At 44.8% G+C, this 20,758-nt stretch overlaps 1 pseudogene; it reads right to left on the bottom strand.

Moving 5' to 3' along the window:
• Positions 1 to 1,576: 1,576 nt before the first annotated feature.
• Positions 1,577 to 4,012, bottom strand: LOC138930627 (transcription factor SPT20 homolog pseudogene; annotated as a pseudogene).
• Positions 4,013 to 20,758: the final 16,746 nt, after the last annotated feature.

Here is a 20,758-nt window from a genome sequence, read left to right as displayed (position 1 = left end):
GGGGCCAGACAGTAAAGGTCACAGAGTCTCTGATTCCGTTTTTAGGAAAAATGGAGAATGGGGAAGTCCATAGAGACAGAATGTAAATTGGTGGTTTCCTGGGCTGGGGGAGAGGAAGCTGGGAAGAGAGTGCTGGATGGGTGCAGAGCTTTCCCTTGGGGGATGAAAGCGTTTTGGCAACAGAGGCTGTGGGTGCTCAACACTGTGGATGGAGGAAATGGCACTGAATCGCACACTTTAAAACAGGCGATTCTTACGTAAACTTACCGCAATAAAAAAGGGGGGAAGAAAGGGAGGAAGTAAACAGAAAAGTTCAGGGATCTTTCGAGCCCCATTGAAATAAGAAAGAAGGAAAAAAATAGAGAAGAGGAAGCAGGCGTGGCTGACCAAAGGGTGCTCACAGCCAGAGACAGAGAAAGGGACGGGGCAGGGGGTGTCACCCCAATGGAACAAGGTTGAAAACACCTGAAAAGCAAACAAATCGACTCATTTCCAAACGGTTAGCTATTTACCTTCCGCAAACAACCCAGGGATCTCAAAAATGTAAATGATTTTATAGAGACACAACCACATCCCAGAAGTGCCTTTTCAAAGCTGCAGCCTGGAGGACACGACCTGGGCTGGGGACAACCATGCAAGCAAGTGCCCCACCTCCTGCTGCACACCTGCAGGGGCCCCAGGGTCTCTAAAGTGATAGGATCAATTTTTGGTACGTTTAGCTATTTCTCCCCCAAAATGTGTCAAAATTGCATTTCATACACTGTGCAAAAACTTAAACAAATATGGAAGTGCATTCTCTTCTGAAGGATGTTTCTCATATTTCATAGGCCACTTCACTGTAGATTACGGACAGTGAAACCCTTTGTAAAAAGCCATGACCTTCCTGTGGCATGCTAACAGGGATGGACCTTGAAGTCAGGATACTCAGTGAAATTAGCCCCTCACCAAAGATGACAACTGCAGGACCCCACTTCTAGGAAGACTCTACCACAGCCAGACTCAGAGACCCAGAAAGTAGAGGGCAGGGGCAGGGGCTGGGGGAGAGGGAACCCGAGGAGTTGGCACTCCACGGGGAGAGAGTCTCACTTGTGCAAGCAGAAAAGAATCCTAGAGATGTGTTGTATGACAAGGTGAGCCCACCGAACACCAGTGAGCTGGACATGTAAAATAGTGAAGGCGCTACAGTTTATGTGTTAGTAACTCATCTAAAAATTTAAAAGTCATCTTGTTAATACTAATTTTTACTTTCTTGGCATTACAGTTTTATTGCCTGAGAGAAATAACAAGGCTTCAGGAGTTTAAACTGACCCTAGTTTGGGTCTGGATACACTTGAGAATATCACAAAAAAATAACTGTCCACAACCACCACCAAAGCCATGGCTTACGTGAAATAATCCCAGTTTATTGAAGACCTTCGGGGCTTGTATGTAAAAACTGTGCCTCTGCGGAAGGTCTGCACATCCAAGAACGTAAAATAGTGACACGTTAAAAAAAAAACAAATGAGGTTGGCATTCGGGATTCATTTGGTGGCTGCTCTTGGATTTTTTTTTTTAAGAGAGAAAACCAGGCAGGTCTCAGGGCTTTGGGGTGGCTGGGGGGCCTCCCTCCGGGGTCCCTGCTGTCTGGCTTCCTGGATTGGGGCCCCGAGGGGGCAGCACAGTGGGGGCTGTGGGGGCTGCAGCCACTGGGCACCGTACCACCCTCCAGTAAATCGGCCGGTGCGGGACCTGTGAGGCCTGGATCCTGTGATGCGAGATGCTCGGCCCCGGGTGGCTCTGGACAGAGCCTGGTGGAGACAACCTGGGCACCTGGGGCTGCAGGGAGTCCTGCTGCCGTTGGAGGTGAACGACCACTGCTGGCTGGGTGTGGATGGTGGTGTTGGGCCGGGCAGCGCCCTGTGCCCCTGGAGCCTGTAAACCCAGACACTGTGGACTTCGACCCTGTGGCCCTGGGGTCTGTGCGCTCAGATACTGTGGCCCTGAGGCTTGTGTTCGTGGGGCCTGTGCCCGTGGGGTCTGTGCCCCTGGACGCCATGTGCCTGAAGCCTGGGCCGCCGGTGGCTGAGGCCATTGCGGGGCCCCCTGGGGAACCAGCTGGTAGACACACGGCTGCGGGGCTTGCTGCTGGCTGCTCCAGACCAGCGAACTGCGGGGGACCTCCACCAGAGCAAAGGGCCTGAGGTCCGAAGCATTTTTCAAAAGCACCTGAATGGTTCTGGGAGGAGGGGGAGGAGGACGAGGAAGCAGCAGCGGTGGTGTGGATCTCCAGTTCGGTAGCCGAGATCCTGCGGGCCACTGGCCCGGCTGGATCCCCACAGGAGTGGGGGCCCTAGGGGCACACCCTCTCCCTGAAGCCTGGCTACTGCAAAAGGGGCCCGCTACTCTGATGACCTTCAGGCCAGGGGAGATGGTCGTGACCCGGACCTCTGGGGTTCTTTGTAACGCACCTGGGATGGACAGGGTGGCCGCAGGAAGCGAGCTACCTCTGTTCAGCTGCACAGACGATCTCTGGGAAAGACTGGGTGGCTGAGGAGCAGGGTCAGCAGATGGACGGGCCTGAGAGCTGCCCGCCTGCTGTGAAGTAAAGCTGTCACTGCAGGAGCTCTTCTCTGGGCTCCAGGGACGTCTCTTGAGTGGGGGTGGAGGTCTGGCTCCCCAGTTTGGCACTGAGGACCGCATGGATGCAGCCCTAGGCTGTGCTGACTGTGTCCCTGGAGAAGGCTGCCTGAGATGTGCTGAGCCACTGGAGCTGGGTGACGTCTGCACTGGACACCGGGCGCTCTTCTGGACCAGCTGCTCGGATCGACTGACCACTCTCCCAGCATCAGCCTGTGGCCTGGGCAGGAAACTCTTGAACTGGTCATCTGTGGAGGCCTGGGGCAGACACGGCTCTCTCTCCCTTGTGGCTTCTTTCTCAGACCCATTTCCAGTGGCAAGTGAATTATCAGTTGGCTGCCTGATGGTCAACCTCGTTGCCTGGGATTGGTAGGCAGCCTCACATCCAACTGCAGAATCACCTAGTACCTCCTGGGTTGGTTGTGACTCCTCGTATCTGACACACTTCTTCCCTTTAGCATACTTCTGCACATCCACTTGAGCAGGGACGGCCAAGTTACAGGGTCTCTGTTTCCATGTATCTACACACTTGCCTGCTTTAAAAATCTTAAGGCCATGATGCTCACTTGTTTTACTTTCTCTTATTTTTTTGCAAGAAGTCAGGATTCTTAGCTCAGGAGGAGGTGGACAATGGGACAGCTCCTGTTGCCGATTCAGAGCAGGCGCCGAAAACCTCTTGAGGCTCCTTTTCATGGGAAGAGTGTTCAGCTTTTGTTTGTTATAGAGCAGTCTGTTTTCAGTGCAGGCTACTGATACAGAAGGGTCTAGACACAGTGGTTCTGCTGTAGCTAAGATCAGTTGGCTCTCAAGCAAAAGTTTATCCTCCTCGGTCCAGTCCTGGTCATCGCTGGCTATGGCCTCTACATCGCAGACTAACGTCTGCATGGTGGGACGTAAGAGAACATGCCTGCTTTGGTAACGCAGAGGTTCCCCAGCACTGGACTGCCTGTAGTCCCGTATCTCTGCTATGACACACCCCTGATGAAAAACGTTAACTGCAGACTTATCCAGGAGATCCACCAAAACAGGAGGTAATTCTTCTGCATCCAAGTATTCAAGCAGTTCTCCTTCTTCATAAGGCAGTGGAATGCTCTCTGAATATGATCCATTTTTCCCTTTGAGCATCAGGGAATAGCCCTTATTTCCTGGGTACAGGTTGATCACCAAACAGGGCAACGACTCTCTCCTAAGGAGCTTCTCTAACAAGTTCACGTTGCTTCTTAATCCCTCCGTAACCTCAGGCTGTTTTTCACATTCTTCAACATAAATGTCATACAGTTTTTCCTGGAGAGACGTCTCTCCGCTCGATGAGCGTTTCCTTTTCGGAGGTCTTTGTTGGGCAGTTGCAATGACATAGTCTGCACGATCCAAAGCTTGCTCTAGAGACTGCTGCATGATCATACAAGATGGGGACCCTGTAAGAAGAGAACATGGAAGTGGGTGATGAACTCAGTCTTGCAAACGCGCCCACTCCACAGTGGAGCGAGCAGTGTACCTAAAAATGAAAGAAACCCGCCCCTTAACAAGCAGAGCACAAAATACCTGCGACTTGGAGAAAGCCACCGCTGGTCTAGCCTCTCGCTGCTGCAGATGGGCTGGAAGCAGGTCCCACCCCGCCCTCAGGGCATTGCTCCCCGGGTGCGCACAAGCAGATTCCAGTCTCATCATTCCATTACCTACAGCCCACACTTCCTCCAAGGGCTGGCCGTGACAGACCCTCTTTTCGTATAACCTTGAAAGCAAGCTTCCCAAACTACAAGAGGCCAACATAAAAATCCATCTTTTTTTTTTTTTTTGTACGGCTTTAGTACACACCAATTTTCATGGTAATCAGTTGCTGGGAAGGTCATGAAAGGTGGCCGTTTCTTTCCTTGGCGATCACATCACCAAGAATTACCCACTGTCTTGGGAGTCTTTTGTTTGTTCCCAAGGGCAGGAGTGCTCCTGAGGTCCATCTTCAGTTTAACACACCCAGTTTGTACCTCTTGACTCCAGGGACACTTGCTGTATTTGGCGCAAGCATCAGAATTCTTCAATGACTCTTCCCATGATCTCCTGCCTGATGCTTTTCATAGAGATATGCACGGTAACATGACATTCTTTGACATAAGTGCTTCCCTTTTATTTCCCTAGCTATTTCAGAAAGGGCTTTTAGTGTGTGGTAGGTAAGTTATATTGTCTGGCAATTGCAGTTCAGGATTAAGCTGTTTTAAAAGGTGGTTTGTGTCTGATAGGGTTGAGAACTATTCTTCCTGGTGCTGGCAGCACAGTTTAAATGATTACTCTAACTGTAGACCGTAGCTACAGTCCTAGGGACGGTTTAGAAGGATATGACTAAGTCCTCGATACTTTATGGGCCATTGTTTTCTATTAATACTACTGCCTTAAAATCTGCCAGCCTTTTGAACAAGCTTTTTTTTAAACCTCTTGATGTTTAGATTTAGACATAATGATAATAGGATATTCATTCTGAAGAGTCACAACTGAGAAGAATCCAAAATCAATTGGTGAAACTCCTGAATTACAGACTACTATAAAATAAATGTTTTTCTGACCAATAGCAATTATGATAATTACATATTACAGTAGATACAATCTATTGAAATAGGACTAATAACTCCTTGACTAAGAGCTCCTGAAGCATATCCCTTGTTCAGGACTGGACAGGAATCATTGTCTCCTGGCATGTCAGTTGTCTTGGGGCAAGGGTATAAGTCCTCCCTTGGTATCACCAGGTGACTGGTTTCAGGACCCCGCGCCCACCCTGCTGCTTTTAGGGACGAGCCAACTGCCCAGAGCCAGGTCCTCTGACTGTTGTGTGTTCTGTGCCAGGGGGTCTCAGTCTTGGTGCTAGTGACATTTGTTAGGGGGGACTTTCCCGGGCACTGCAAGATGCTTGCTAGCATCCCTGGCCTTACCCACTAGATACCAAGAGCTTTCATCCCTGTCGTGAGAACCAAACACAGCTTGAGGTATTGCCTGATACCACTGGGGGCATATCTTTCCCTTGGTTCGGAACCCTGAGGTGCCCTGCTCTGTAAACCATGAGCTTGATCGCAGTCAGCCCCTCAGCTGATGTCCCCGGGTGCCCCTCTCTCAGGAGAGAGGTGTATCTGACCCTCTCCTCTGGGATGGACTACAGGCTCAGTTGTTGTGGTGACTGGGTCTTTGGGCGCGGTCCCCAGGAGCCATCCCTGACAAGAGGATTCGAGTGCAAGGAGTTTATTTGGAGTTCATCCTGAGAAACTCTGGGCAGGGAAAGGGCAGCTGAGTCAGGACTGGGGAAGAAGGTGGTGAAAGGCACAGTCAGGAGCAGAAGGCTGCTGGGGACAACCGGTGCCTGCCGGGGGCCTTTGGGAGACAGTGCCGAGCAAGCGTCGGGTGGTCCTACCTAGAGGCACAGAAGCTGGGATACATATCATCCACTCCTCTCTCTCACTGGCCGAGGACAGTCCTGGGGGCCGTGTTCCCGACCCCTCTGTGTTGCCACATATGAGTGCTGCCATGCTACTGTGGCTGGAATGCCCTCGGTGGGCGTGAGGAGTGTTTGCGGTGATGCTCAGTGCTCCTGTCCAGGATGGCAGTACCGCGCGGGCATGGGCAGGGCCCTGACAGCATGGGCTACGCCATCATTCTCGATGATGCAGAGAGTGTGCCATGTAGTGTATCTGGGCATGTGGACACATGAGACTCTTTTGCCTCCGAGCGAAATGGGTGATTTCACATGAGGTTTTGTCAGCTGCTACAGCCCACCAGGCCGACAGTGGAGAGTGCGATCCTCGCCTTACTCCTCATGGGGTAAGGCAGTCTGGCCACACGTGCACCGGCTGAGGCTCTGGGCCTAGCCGTGCGTGTGTCCCGGTGAGCTCTGGTTGGCCTGCCAGGGCTTCTCGTGGCTCAGCTACCCCCTGCTCCTGAGCCCCCTAATTGCCTGGTCTTTCGACTGGAAGAGGGTTTTTGAAATTTTTCATAGTGCACACCATCCTTGAGTCCTCAAAACACATCCACTAGCATGAATGTAAAGACTCCAACTGCTGCTATCCCCTACCGCAGCTTGACACAGATGCACATGCTGGGAAAACCCATGGCCAGATTAAGACGTGCTGGAGGAGGAAGAGAACTAAATTAACAAGATAAGTCACATAATTTACAACAGTCAGCTCGTCTGTTCCATACTCAATGAGTCAAGCATGAAATTTTTTTAGGTATAATATACAGAGAGTAAAATTTACCACTTTCAGTGTACAGTTTTGTGAGTTTTGAAAATTGTTTTCAGTCATGTAGCCACCACATCATGATATAAAACTGTTCCTTTCTTTCCAAAAAAATTCCCTCTTGCATATTTGGAGTCAACTCTGGCCTTGCCCAGAGTCCCTAGCAATCACTGATGTTTTTACGCCTATGGACCAACTTTTCCAGAATGTCATATAGATTCATAAGTCATACAGCTTTGGGGGCTGGCTTCCTTAACATACCTACATTTAAAATTCATCCGTGCTGTTTCGTGTGTTATCAGTTTGTTCTTGATTAGTTGCTGCATAATATTCCATCGTGTGGATATACTGGAGTTTGAGTACCCAGTTAACAGCTTTTGGTTGTTTTCTGTTTGGGGTGATTATTAACAAAGTTGGTGTAAACATTTGCAAATAAGATTTTCTGTGAATCTAAGTATTCATTTCACTTGAGTAAATATCTAGGCATAGCAATGTTGGGTCACATGGTAAGTCTGCATTTAACTGGACAAGAAACTGTCATACTGATAGTGTCTGTAGCATTTTGTATTCCCAGCAGCAATGTTTAGAATCTCTGTTGCTTCTCATCTTTGTCAGCTTGGTATTAACAGGTCTGTTTAGTTTTAACCCGTCCTAATAGGTGTCTAGTGTATTTCACTGGGGGTTTATTTTCCATGTCCCTAATGACTAGTGATATTGAGTACCTTTTTATGAGCTTAGTTTCCACTTATATGTTTGTTGATAAGTCTCTTCAAACATTTTGCCTATTTTTTTTTTACCAGGTTGAGGTTTGAGAGTCTTTATATGATCTGGATACTAGTCGTTTAGGAGACATGTGTTTGCGACCACTTTCTCCCTGTCTGTAGCTTATCTTTTCATTCTCCTTTGTTGTCGTTCATTCTCTCAGTCATATCTGACTCCTTGTGACCCTGTGGACTGCAACGTGCCAGGCTTCCCTGTCCGTCATCAACTCCTGGAGTTTGTGTAAATTCATGTCCATCGAGTCGGTGATGCCATCCAACCATCTCATCCTCTGTTGTCCCCTTCTCCTCCTGCCTTCAATCCTTCCTAGCATCAGGGTCTTTTCATTCTCCTAAAGGTGCCTTTTGAAGAGCAAAATTTCTTAATTTTTATGAAATCCAATTGATTACTTTTTTCTCTTCTAAGTTGTGCTTTTGGTATCAGGTTTATGTAATCTTTGCCTAGCCCAAGTTCACAAAGCTATTCTCTTATGTTTTCTTTTAGAAGTTTTATAGTAGTGAGCTTTTATATTTAGGTTTATTGTCTATTTTGAGTTCATTTTTGTATAAGGTGTCAGGTATAAGTCAAGGTTCGTTTTTTGCTTACGGATGTCCAAGTGTTCCAATATCATTTGTTGAAAAGATTATCATTTCTCCATTGAACTGCCTTCCCACCTTTGCAAAAAATCAATTGACCATATATGTGAGGCCCTATTTCTGAACTCTCATTTCTGGTCCACTGATCTGTTTGTCTATCTTTGTGCCATATCAGTGTGTCTTAATTACTATAGCTTTATAATAAATTTTGAAACCAGGTAGTGATAAAGCTCCAACTTTGTTCTTTTGTAGATTAATTTTGGCTAACGTAATCATTTTGTCTTTTCCACATTTTAGAATCATTTTGTCAATTTCTACAGCTTGTTGAGTCCAAACCGTAGTTCGAATAATTATGTGTGTGTGCCTTTGAGCAAGTTATTTTATTCTTTTGTGCCCATTTCTTCATTTATAAATTGAGTTGAGATGATGATGATGCCACTGACGCCTACTTGGTTTAGTATTTTTATTTTTTTAATGTTTGGTCCCACCGTGAGGTATGTGGGATCTTTGTTGCCTGACCAGGGATTGAACCCCCATCACCTACAATAGAAACACAGAGTCTTAACTGCTGGGCTGCTAGGGAAGTCCCTCATTTAGTTGTTTTGAAGTTTAAGGACATAGTGAGAACTCATTAAAGGTTAGCCATTTTTTCCCTCACTATCACCCTTCCAACTGCCTTTTCCTTTTCTTTCTTTAAGACAGTGGGGCACCATGGTGAGGACAATGGACTGGAACTGGGTGAGACTGATGGCAGGAAAAACATGTCAGGAAGTGATTACAATGTCCCAGCGCTAAGTGATGAGGTCAATGTCAGTGAGGCCATAAAGGAAGATTGAACACTGAAAACAAGGAGAGCTGAATTTGACTCAGAACTGCTAGCTTTAAGAGACTGTGTGGCTTGTGGCGACTTACATGGTATCACATATAATTCACAATCTTTTTTTGGGGGGGGGGTCAAGATTGTAGGAAGTTGGGGAATGATGGCATTCACTACTGCTTACCTAGGGCACAGCACCGGGCCTTGCTAGGTACTCACAGTAAACAGAATAATACCCCTGCCCCCAGATGTCCACATCCTACTCTTTGGAACCAGTGATTCTCTTACCTTTCAGTGCAAAAGAGACTTTGCAGATATGATTAAGCTATAGAGCTTGAGATGAGGACAGTGTCCTTGACCTTCTGGGTGGGCCCAATATAATCACAAGGATCCTTCTAAGGGAAGGAGGGAGGGAGGAAAGTCAAAGAGAGACTGAAAGATGCTTTGCTGCTGGCCTTGAAGATGGAACAAAGAGCTAGAAGCCAAGGAATGCAGATGGCCTGTGGGAGCTGGGAAAGGCCAGGAAACAAATCCTCCCTGGAGTCTCCAAAAAGGAATGCAGCCTTGTCAACACCTTCATTTTTTCTTAGTGAGATCGATTTCAGGCTTCTGCATTCCAGAAATACAAGATTATACATTTGTGTTGTTTTAAGCCACTGCATTTGTGGTAATTCATCATAGCAGCACTAGAAAATGAATGTATGTTTTATATACAGTGTTTAGAATTAGTGAAGATCTGTATTCTGCTGCCTGTAGTTTACTGAATCAAGGTTTGCACAACCTCATACTTCTCTAACAAAAGCGTGCTACCTGGTTGTCTAATATCTGATTGAAACTGAGGGGAAAGAAGAGATGTACGAAAAAGACACAGGCAGCCTTGCCCAGAATATCTACTATCATCCTTCTTTAATTTTACAAAATGCTTTGTTTCCAAGATCCCAAATGTCAGAAAAAGTTTAGGGGTCTTTGAGGAACGCAGAACAAACCCAACCAGAACAAAATAGTGGTAGGAACTCAGGCTCTGAAATCGGGAAAAAGCAAAACTGAGAGGCCTATTTTGCTAATGGGGTTGTTTCCAAGTGTGCTTCTCCCAGGCCACTGCTGGACTGCATTGTGGAAGAAGAGGCCACCGGCTCCCCATTTCCCCCTCAGAGGACTGCGGGGGAATGTTCCATTTCTGCAGGCCTTTTGGCCGGGTCACTTTCCCAGCACATGCACTGCCAACTCCTTTCTGATATCAGTCCACAGTTTACACTTGACAAATCCAGCTCCCTATCCTGGTGCAACCAGAGACAGGGATCACCCCCATGACGTAAACCGAGATCATGTAAACTGAGTTTTTAATGTCAACAGAGGTCACCTGCTCTTTAGCTCTGTTTAGCTTTCTAGAATTACAATGGCTAACAGCTAGTGAGTGCTCTCGGTGTACAGTATCTGCATTCCTTAATCTCTCAAAGCCTGAGGAAAAAGAGACCCAAAAGGTTTTAAAACTTGTCAAAGCTCACATGATTGGAGCAAATTCAGGAATATATGTGGTTTTTCTTAGCAGACAAACTTTCTCTTTCCCCTGAAATTAAAATGTACTGCCTAGAAGCCTTTGGGCTTAGATATTCTAGCAAGGCCTTTAGGAATCACAGCTTCTTTTTTTTCTTCCCTATTTCTAATTTTTCCCAAGGTGAGGCATTTATTCAGGTTGAGGCTTACAGTCCATTAGAAGCTCAATTAGCAGAGCCTCGAAACAGTGGAAAGGGGAAAAAAATCACAAGAAAATGGGGAAATCTGAAATGTATTCATTCCCAAGAGACATAATGAAAACACCATTCAGGGTCAGGATCCAGAAGCAAAGCAAGATCAGCATCATCACCCCAGACTCGGCTCCATCCACAATCTCATACCTGTGGAGGTCGAAGGGGACTCCTGCTACCCCTTGGAAGCATTTCCAAGGACAATGGCTAAAACCAAAAATCTTTTCCATAGGAACCTACTATATAGCACTGGAAACTCTAGTCAATAATTTGTGATGACCTATATGGGAAGAGAATCTAAAAAAAGAGTGGATATATGTATATGTATAACTAACTCACTCTGCTGCACGGCAGAGACTAACACAACATTGTAAATCAACTACACTCCACAACAACAAAAAGCTTTTTGCAAAAACAATTAAAAAAAAACAAAACCTTTCTCATTATCCACAACATTCTAATCCCTAACCCAGTCCATAGACTGCATGTTTTTTACAAGAATTACTAAATGGAAAAAAAAAAAAAGAATTACCAAATGGAACTCAAAAAATGGAAAGCATGCTTTGTGCTCAAAAATATAAAAATACATTTGTGTATATATTTTATAAGTGCTAAAATTTCATATTTAAATATTAATTAAATGTTAATATTAATTAAATATTAATTAAATAGCATGTAAATATAAGGTATAGAAATAGATGTAAATACAGAAATAGAAGGGAAAATAGTACGTTTTGGTATATATAATTTTAATGTTTATATAATTCATGTATATAGTAAAATTCTGTGTATATTCAAGCTCACCATATTACCTTACCCAAAGAAGTTCCTATAGACAAAGTATCCCTGATTCAGTCATCCTACATTTTTGAAAAAGAGTAAAAACTTAATATATTTTTAAAAGAAAACTGTGTCATCAGATCCATTTTAATAAGGCTGACTAATGTTACTAAATGTTACTAAATATATAACATTGTCTAATACTAAATTACAGTTGAAATGCATTACTAAGAAAAGATGATAGCCCCAACTATAATTTTAATTTTGTCATATATAGAAACGATATACATCTACATGTAGGCCCCCTGGCCTACATTCCTCTGGAAATATCGTTCATTATCTGTTCATCTGTCTTGGAAAGTCAATCCTGGTGCCATTGCCATTTTGATGATAATCTAGTCTTTACAAGGCCAAGGTACGAAGTATCCTCTCTTGTAAGAACCTCTCACATCCCATGTGACACATTCTACATGCAACCCAAGCCGTAGCTTCTCCCTACTGTCTTCAGATGTGATGTTTTTTCTATTATATTTGGAGAAAAGCAGGTTCATCATCCATTTGCTCCAGAGTCATACACCTGGCACCTCCTTCTCTGCTTTGTGAGCTCCTGCTCTGCGCCACCCCGGGCAGCCTTCTCCCCCATGTGACAATGCTGTCGTGGAGAGGGAAGGCGGGCCACACTCCCTATGGTGGCCTGCCCTTCATTCCCCCACGACGGCAGGGGATTAAGACCTTACTGATCACGAGGGGATAAACTTACTGGTTTTACAGGGGTAGAAAAAACTGTTTAACTAAATGCTAAATATGAATTCTCTCATGCTGTTGTTCAGTTGCTCAGTTGTGTCCGCTTCTTTGCCAATTCTCTCCTAGTCCAAAGGAAAAGAACAAAGGACATTAAACACTTCATTGAGGAGGGTGGGGTCCTTTTGAGGGCACACCCCAGTTTTCAGACTTGCTCCCAGGCCACTCTTCTCTGTCCCTTTGAGGGAGAGAGAGAGCAGAAGGCCCCTTCATCACGTGTTCAGTGCCGTTTTCATTCCACCATAAGGAGAAGGCCACCCCCTGTCTCAGGGGTCAGCACAGTGCTGGGCTTATCAGCTTCTGCAGGGCGCAGTTGGGGGCCCCATCTGGGCCCTCTGGGACCCCGTTTACAGTATCTATATGCTCCTCTCTTGGCTTCTGTGTGCTTTTGCTTCTAACGGTCTACATTTGAGACTTGTTAGGAGACTGTCCTTATGCTACTGAAACTGCTTTAAAGAGCCAGAGCCAGGGCTAGGTGGGCACAGGAGTATGAAAGCCCAGTTCCCTGGCCTGAAGTTGGGACAAACTCAAAGGGGTGATCATCTCCAGAGGCCCCCCTACCCCTCACAGGGTCAGGTTGAGGCTGGGTCTTCACCTGAGATCACGCCCTCAGGGTTTCTCCCCTTTCCAGTCTCCGGTTTCTCTTACCCTTTAAAGGTCTCCCTGGAAGCACTTATTTAAAAAAAAAAGAATGACTCTCATATGAATCCTCATCTCACGGTCTTCTTCTGGGGGACCAACCTCAAGCAGCACCTTTCTAGCCATTTTTAAATGTAGTCAACAGCTCTTTAATTCTCAGGCAGGACGTTCCCAAAGTCCAGCAGAACAGCCCAGGATCTCTGGTGTGATAAGTCAGCTCGTCTGAGCTCCCTCCCCAGCAGGGCAGGATGAAACTGCCCCCTTCTCTGCTCAGTCCCCCGTGGGTAAACACTGGGCAAAATAAATCTCTGTCCCAAGGACAAAAAAAAAACATTTTCAGCAGTAGATTTAAATCTGATTAAAGAGGACAAACTTTCCCCAAAGCAATACAACTTGCAAAGAGGTGCTTTACACCAAATTAGATTCTATAATTGGCCAAGCTGACTCTCTTCCCCTCTTCTAACTCCTGCGCGGATATGAACCATATGCAGGAAGTCAGTCCATCACATGCTCTTGTGAAAGAACAAGCTGTCTACCCTGAGGGCCATTTTTAGTAATAAGAGCACTCCACAGGGGCTTTGACACAAAATGCTTCTTTTTTCTGGCCCAGTGATTCTCAAACTGTGGTGCCAGGACCACAGCAGCAGCAGCAGCAGCAGCGAACTGTTTAGAAGCACAAATCCTCTGACCCTACCTCACACCTACTGAATCAGAAGCTTGGGTTGGAGGTGGGCCCAGGGACAGGCATCTCAACAAACCCTCCAGGAATTCTGATGCATGCTCAAAGCCGAGAACCACTGCTTTGGTCAAGTCAGGCATCTTCTGTCTTTAGTTTCTGTAAACATTTTTTTCAAATTCTTAGGAGAGAAAGGAGGATTGGCTGTTACCAGGAAGTTTCAATCCTTGATGCAGTCATCTACAGTGAGGAGAAATGATGAGAACCAGGGGAACTCTGTGAACAAAGAGGCCTCTGTGAACTACTGCACCCATCATTACTCACTGGTCCAGGAGTCACGGAAGACGTCATCTGTGATGACAATACAATGAACTAGGTCAACCAAATATAGCGGTCTTCATGACAGGGGTTTTGAAAAATGGAAACAAAGTGTTTCTCTGCTTTAGACTGTTTGGAAGAGCCTAATATCGACATGAGTGCTCCTCCAGTGTGTTTTTATAACATGACCACACTTACCCCATTAGTGTACAAACTGTTGCCAGAGGTGCTTCAGTTCTTTGCTCAAAGCCCACCAACCCAGCCTTTAGCAGGAGTTAATATAATCTTTAAATTAAAGGGTCCAGAGATAAGAAAGGAAACTACAAAAATTGAAAAAAAAAAAAACAGAACCAGCTAGGACCAATATGGCAATAAATCTGACTTCCAACAGACCTTGTCTCATTATTTGCTGATTCTACTACATTAGATATTAAATGGCACACCTACTGGGGCTCATGACCAGACATTCAGTTCAGTTGCTCAGTTGTGTCCGACTCTGCGACCTCATGGACTGCAGCAAGCCAGGCCTCCCTGCCCATCACCAACTCCCTGGGTTTACTCAAACTCATGTCCATTGAATTGGTGATGTCACCTAACCATCTCATCCTCTGCCATCCCCTTCTCCTCCTACCTTCAATCTTTCCCAGCATCAGGGTCTTTTCAAATGAGTCAGCTCTGTGCATCAGGTGGCCAAAGTACTGGAGTTTCAGCTTCAGCATCAGTCCTTCCACTGAATATTCAGAACTGATTTCCTTTACGATGGGCTGGTTGGATCTCCTTGCAGTCCAAGGGATTCTCCAGAATATTCTCCAATACCACAGTTCAAAAGCATCAGTTCTTGGGTGCTCAGCTTTCTTTATGGTCCAACTCTCACATCCATACATGACTAATGGAAATACCATACTTTTGACCAGACAGACCTTTGTTGGCAAAGTAATATCTCTGTATTTTAATATGCTGTCTAGGTTGGTCATAACTTTTCTTCCAAGGAACAAGCATCTTTTAATTTCATGGCTGCAATCACCATCTGCAGTGATTTTGGAGCCCCAAAAATAAAGTCTCTCACTGTTTCCCCATCTATTTGCCATGAAGTGATGGGACCGGATGCCATGATCTTCGTTTTCTGAATGTTGAGCTTTAAGCTCAACTTTTTCACTCTCACTTTTTTTTTAAGCTTAACTTTTTCACTCTCTTTTACTTTCATTAAGAAGCTCTTTAGTTCTTCTTCACTTTCTGCCATAAGGGTGGTGTCATCTGCATATCTGAGGTTATTGATATTTCTCCCAGTAATCTTGATTCCAGCCTGTGCTTCTTCCAGCCCAGCATTTCGCATGATGTACTCTGCATATAAGTTAAATAAGCAGGGTGACAATATACAGCCTTGACATACTCCTTTCCCTATTTGGAACCAGTCTGTTGTTCCATGTCCAGTTCTAACTGTTGCTTCCTGACCTGCATACAGATTTCTCAAGAGGCAGATCAGGTGGTCTGACATTCCCATCTCTTTCAGAATTTTCCACAGTTTTTTGTGATCCACACAGTCAAAGGCTTTGGCATAGTCAATAAAGCAGAAATAGATGTTTTTCTGGAACTCTCTTGCTTTTTCAATGATCCAACGGATGTTGACAATTTGATCTCTGGTTCCTCTGCCTTTTCTAAAACCAGCTTGAACATCTAGAAGTTTATGGTTCATATACTGTTGAAGCCTGGATTGTAGAATTTTGAGCATTACTTTACTAGCGTGTGAGATGAGTGCAATTGTGAAGTAGTTTGAGCGTTCTTTGGCATTGCCTTTCTTTGGGATTGGAATGAAAACTGACCTTTTTCAGTCTTGCGGCCACTGCTGAGTTTTCCAAATTTGCTGGCATATTGAGTGCAGCACTTTCACAGCATCATCTTTTAGGATTTGAAATAGCTCCACTGGAATTCCATCACCTCCACTAGCTTTGTTCATAGTGATGCTTCCTAAGGCCCACGTGACTTCGCATTCCAGGATGTCTGGCTCTAGGTGAGTGATACCATCATGATTATCTAGGTCATGAAGATCTTTTTTGTATAGTTCTTCTGTGTATTCTTGTCACCTCTTTTTAATATCTTCTGCTTCTGTTAGGTCCATACCATTTCTGTCCTTTATTGAGCCCATCTTCGCATGAAATGTTCCCTTAGTATCTCTAATTTTTCTGAAGAGTTTTCTAGTCTTTCCCATTCTAATGTTTTCCTCTATTTCTTTGCACTGATCATTGAGGAAGGCTTTCTTATCTTTCCATGCTATTCTTTGGAACTCTGCATTCAAATGGGTATATCTTTCCTTTTCTCCTTTGCTTTTTACTTCTCTTCTTTTCACAGCTATTTGTAAGGCCTCCTCAGACAGCCATTTTGCTTTTTTGCATTTCTTTTTCTTGGGGATGGTCTTGATCCCTGTCTCCTGTACAATGTCACAAATCTCTGTCCATAGTTCTTGAGGCACTCTACCAGATCTAATTCCTTGAATCTATTTCTAACTTATACTGTATAATCATAAGGGATTTGATTTAGGTCATACCTGAATGGCCTAGTGGTTTTCCCTACTTTCTCCAATTTAAGTCTGAATTTGGCAATAAGGAGTCCATGATCTGAGCCACAGTCAGCTCCCGGCCTTGTTTTTGCTGACTTTTTAGAGCTTCTCCATTTTTGGCTGCAAAGAATATAATCAATCTGATTTCAGGGTTGACCATCTGGTGATGTATATAGAGTCTTCTCTTGTGTTGCTGGAAGAGGGTGTTTGCTATGACTAGTGTATTCTCTTGGCAAAACTCTATTAGCCTTTGCCCTGCTTCATTCTGTACTCCAAGGCCAAATTTGCCTGTTACTCCAGGTATCTTTTGACTTCCTACTTTTGTATTCCAGTCCCCTAGAATGAAAAGGAGATCTTTTTTGGGTGTTAGTCCTAGAAGATCTTGTAGGTCTTCATAGAACCGTTCAACTTCAGCTTCTTCAGCATTACTGATCGGGGCATAGACTTGGATTACTGTGATATTGAATGGTTTGCTTTGGAAACGAACAGAGATCATTCTGTCATTTTGAAATTGCATCCAAGTACTGCATTTCGGACACTTCTGTTGACCATGATGGCTACTCCATTTCTCTAAGGGATTCTTGCCCACAATATCAAATTTGGGCTAAGCTGATCTCAGCTTGGTTATGTTATTATTCAACTGCTCTAACCTGTACGGAAAAAGAACCCTCTGCTGAAGCAGATGGCCTTAACCAGGATCAGGCCCCAGCAGGGTCCATACAACCTAATTAGGTAACAAAACGATTATAACAATAATTTTAGCTAACATCCATCATCTCACACATGTACAAAAGAAAAAGGGAAAAATTTTTGCTTTTTTACCTTATGATGAGAACTCTTAGGATTTACTCTCTTAACAACTTTCAAATACACCACACAGCAATGTTAACTGTAGTCATCATCTTGTACATTACCCCTCTAGTACTTATTTACCTTATAACTGAAGTGTGGACCTTTTGACCACCTTCATCCACTTCCCTCTCCCCAACCTGCACCTCTGTTAAGCACATATTTCATCTCTTTCTCTATGACTTTGGGGGTGTTCATTTGTTTTAGATTCCACACATAAGTGAAACCGCACAGTACTTGTCTTCGTCTGACTTATTTCACCTAGTATAATGCCTTCAGGGTCCACCCGTGGCAAATAGCATGATTTCATACTTGTTTATGGCTGGGTAATATCCCATTGTGTGTATATACATACACACAAACACAAACACACACATACATACCACAACTTCTTTATCTATTCATCTGTTCATGAACTATAAAGGTCTTTAATCGGAATCTTAAATTGCTTTTGCATCATAAAGGAGAGGTCTGTGGTTGCTTCTCAGGCCCCAGAAAATAACATTTTATCCATTAAAATAAACTGTTTTTCTGAAAAGAATTTATGCCATTTCCTGGGCCCTCAAAGCCTTTGTGAAGCTCCAAACATTTGGAGGACAGGTCAAGGTTTGGGGGGAGGGAGGTGAAATCTGAACACTGAGTATAAAAGGGCCAGAGGGGAGTAGAACAAACGAAAGTGAGTTTGGGTGGGGTGCTCAAGATCTTGACCAAGCAAATACACTGGGGGTGGGGGGGATGGGAAATGTGATCTGGTGTTTTAGAAAGGGAGTTTTAAGTTAAGGACCATTTCTTTTAAGAGGCATAAATGTAAAACTTAAAACTATAATTTAAATCACCTTCCAGGAGTGAATGTGTACAACCAATTCATAAGCAGAAAGGGATCTGAAAATGCCAGTCCCAAATATGCTTCCTTGACATAGGAGTTATTTTGAGCTAAAGGCAGTTAAGAAGCAACAAATACAGAAAGAGCTCTCTGCCCTCCTCCTATCTGCCTAGAAGCAGAGCATAACTTTCCCCTTGTAAGTGTTCCTCCTCCCTTCTCCCATACCAGGAAGAGGAAAACCACCTTTAGCAACTGAGACAGAAAGTCACTCCCAAGATGGGTCTGCATAACAAACCTTAACAGCCTATATCTTCCACTTGTTTCTCCCATTTATTTTGTTGTTTAGTCACTAAATCTTGTCCAACTCTTTTACGACCCCATAGACTGCAGTTCACCAGGCTCCTCTGTCCATGGGATTTCCCAGGCAAGAATACTGGAGTGAGTTTCCATTTCCTTCTCCAGCCCATATATTTTACCTTCTCACAATTTACTGCCCCCTGGAATCCCAAACTCCTTTTTATTTGTCTTATCACTTTTCCACAAATTTATCACCCCTTGTTAAAATGGAATATAAACCCCTGGATCTAAGTGCCTGTTGGAGTCTTTACTCCTTTTTTGTGAGGACTCCATACGCATATGTAAGAAACCTTTTGTCCTGTTAATCTGTCTCAAGTCAGTTTAATTAGCAGGCCCCAGCTACTGAACATAAAAGGGTATAGGAAAAGTTTCTTCCTCCCTACAATATTTTATTGGGTGCTAGAGAAACAGCTTTTGTCTTGAGTTTTGGAAAAGAACATCTTTAGTTTTCCCCACAAGTTCTGGATTTTGTCTTCCTCTCTTTTGTGTGTTAACCTTGGTGGTTTCCTTGATTTTTCCAGCAAGTGACATCTGCATGGTTCAGATCAGCCCAGGCTTCCCTGTACCCAATCTTTGGGATGACTGATGATGAAAGAAATATAGATTTTGAGACTTAGTATTAAGGTGAATTTACTTCTAAACAAAAAAAGGGAAAATCTGACTGAATAGAGTAGGATTAGGTTTTATGGGATGGAGTCTTCAAACTATCAAATAATAATTCAGAGACAATTAAAGTACTGAGGACTACACAAAGGAGAGCAGCTCCCATGGAGGTCCTCTCAGACCTAAAGCAAGCGTGGGATTTACAAAAGAAAACCCAGAAAGTTTCACAAAGAGTGACTGGTTGAACAAGACCAAGCTTGTCAGTTTAAGATTGGTTCATGGTAATGAAGCTGGGCACAGGCCATTTACTGAACCTCAAGTCTGGCTGTGGTTTTTAGGAGCTGTGTTTACCCATCAAGTCTATTATGTTGACTCCAGATAATGCAGTTGAGTTATATATAGGTTGCAAACAGTCACAGTTGCATCATCAAGCCATTTTTCCGCTGATTTGGGCCAGCTTTTCAGTAAGTGGTTGCTCAGTTCCCTTTAGTGGGGCCCTGATCATGCATTGTCTCGTGTGTGTGAGTGGTGTGGTGTGGTTTGTGCACGCTCAGTCATGTCTGACTCTTTGTGGCCCGTTGGACAGTAGCCCGCCAGGCTCCTCTGTCCATGGGATTTCCTGGGGCAAGAATACTGCAGTGGGTTGCCATTTCTTTCTCCAGGGGATCTTCCCAACCCAGGGATCAAACCCACATCTCTTGCTTGGCAGGTGGATTCATTATCATGGAGCCACCAGGGAAGACTACTTTGTTAAACCCAGGATTTGTCACTGTGATCAGGAACGTCTCTGTAATTAACAGTTGATGGTGATAGACAGTCTTTGCTTGACCAAACTTCAGTCAGGCTCCTGAACCTTCTCCTAGGCCCATCTGTACACTTGTGTAACAGAACAGAACTCTATGGGGCCTTCCTGGGACAGGCCTCCCCACCACATCCTCTCTGAAGTACCTAATTAAAATATTTGATGCAAATTTCCTGAGTTGTTCCGCAGATGTGAAAACTCCCCACCAAATGGAAGATGTTAACTAATCAATGACCATGAGCACAGAGCCCCAGGCCTCCTGGAGTCTAAGGACTGTAAGTTCACCACTGTGACACTTCCCTGCTACCTCACCATCAGGCAGAGAATTGTGCAATCCTATACTGTGTAACCGGAGAAGGCAATGGCACCCCACTCCAGTACTCTTGCCTGGAAAATCCCATGGACGGAGGAGCCTGGTGGGCTGCAGTCCATGGGGTCGCTAAGAGTTGGACACGACTGAGCGACTTCACTTTCACTTTTCACTTTCATGCACTGGAGAAGGAAATGGCAACCCACTCCAGTGTTCTTGCCTGGAGAATCCCAGGGACAGGGGAGCCTGGTGGGCTGTCGTCTACAGGGTCGCACAGAGTCGGACACGACTGAAGCAACTTAGCAGCAGCAGCATACTGTGTAACACCACCCCCGGCCCCTCACCTAGCTTTTAAAAATGCTTTGTGGAAACCCTTGCAGGGAGCTTGAGGCTTTTTAGGGCACGAGCCACCTCATCTCTTCACACGGCCTTGCAATAAACCTTTCTCTACTCCTAACTCCCACATTTCACTTTGACCTCACTGTCCGTAGGACACAT

This window comes from Ovis canadensis, chromosome X (genome assembly GCF_042477335.2).
Source record: "Ovis canadensis isolate MfBH-ARS-UI-01 breed Bighorn chromosome X, ARS-UI_OviCan_v2, whole genome shotgun sequence".
In the NCBI taxonomy this organism is placed as follows: Eukaryota; Metazoa; Chordata; class Mammalia; order Artiodactyla; family Bovidae; genus Ovis; species Ovis canadensis.
This window is presented reverse-complemented; position numbering and strand designations above follow the sequence as displayed.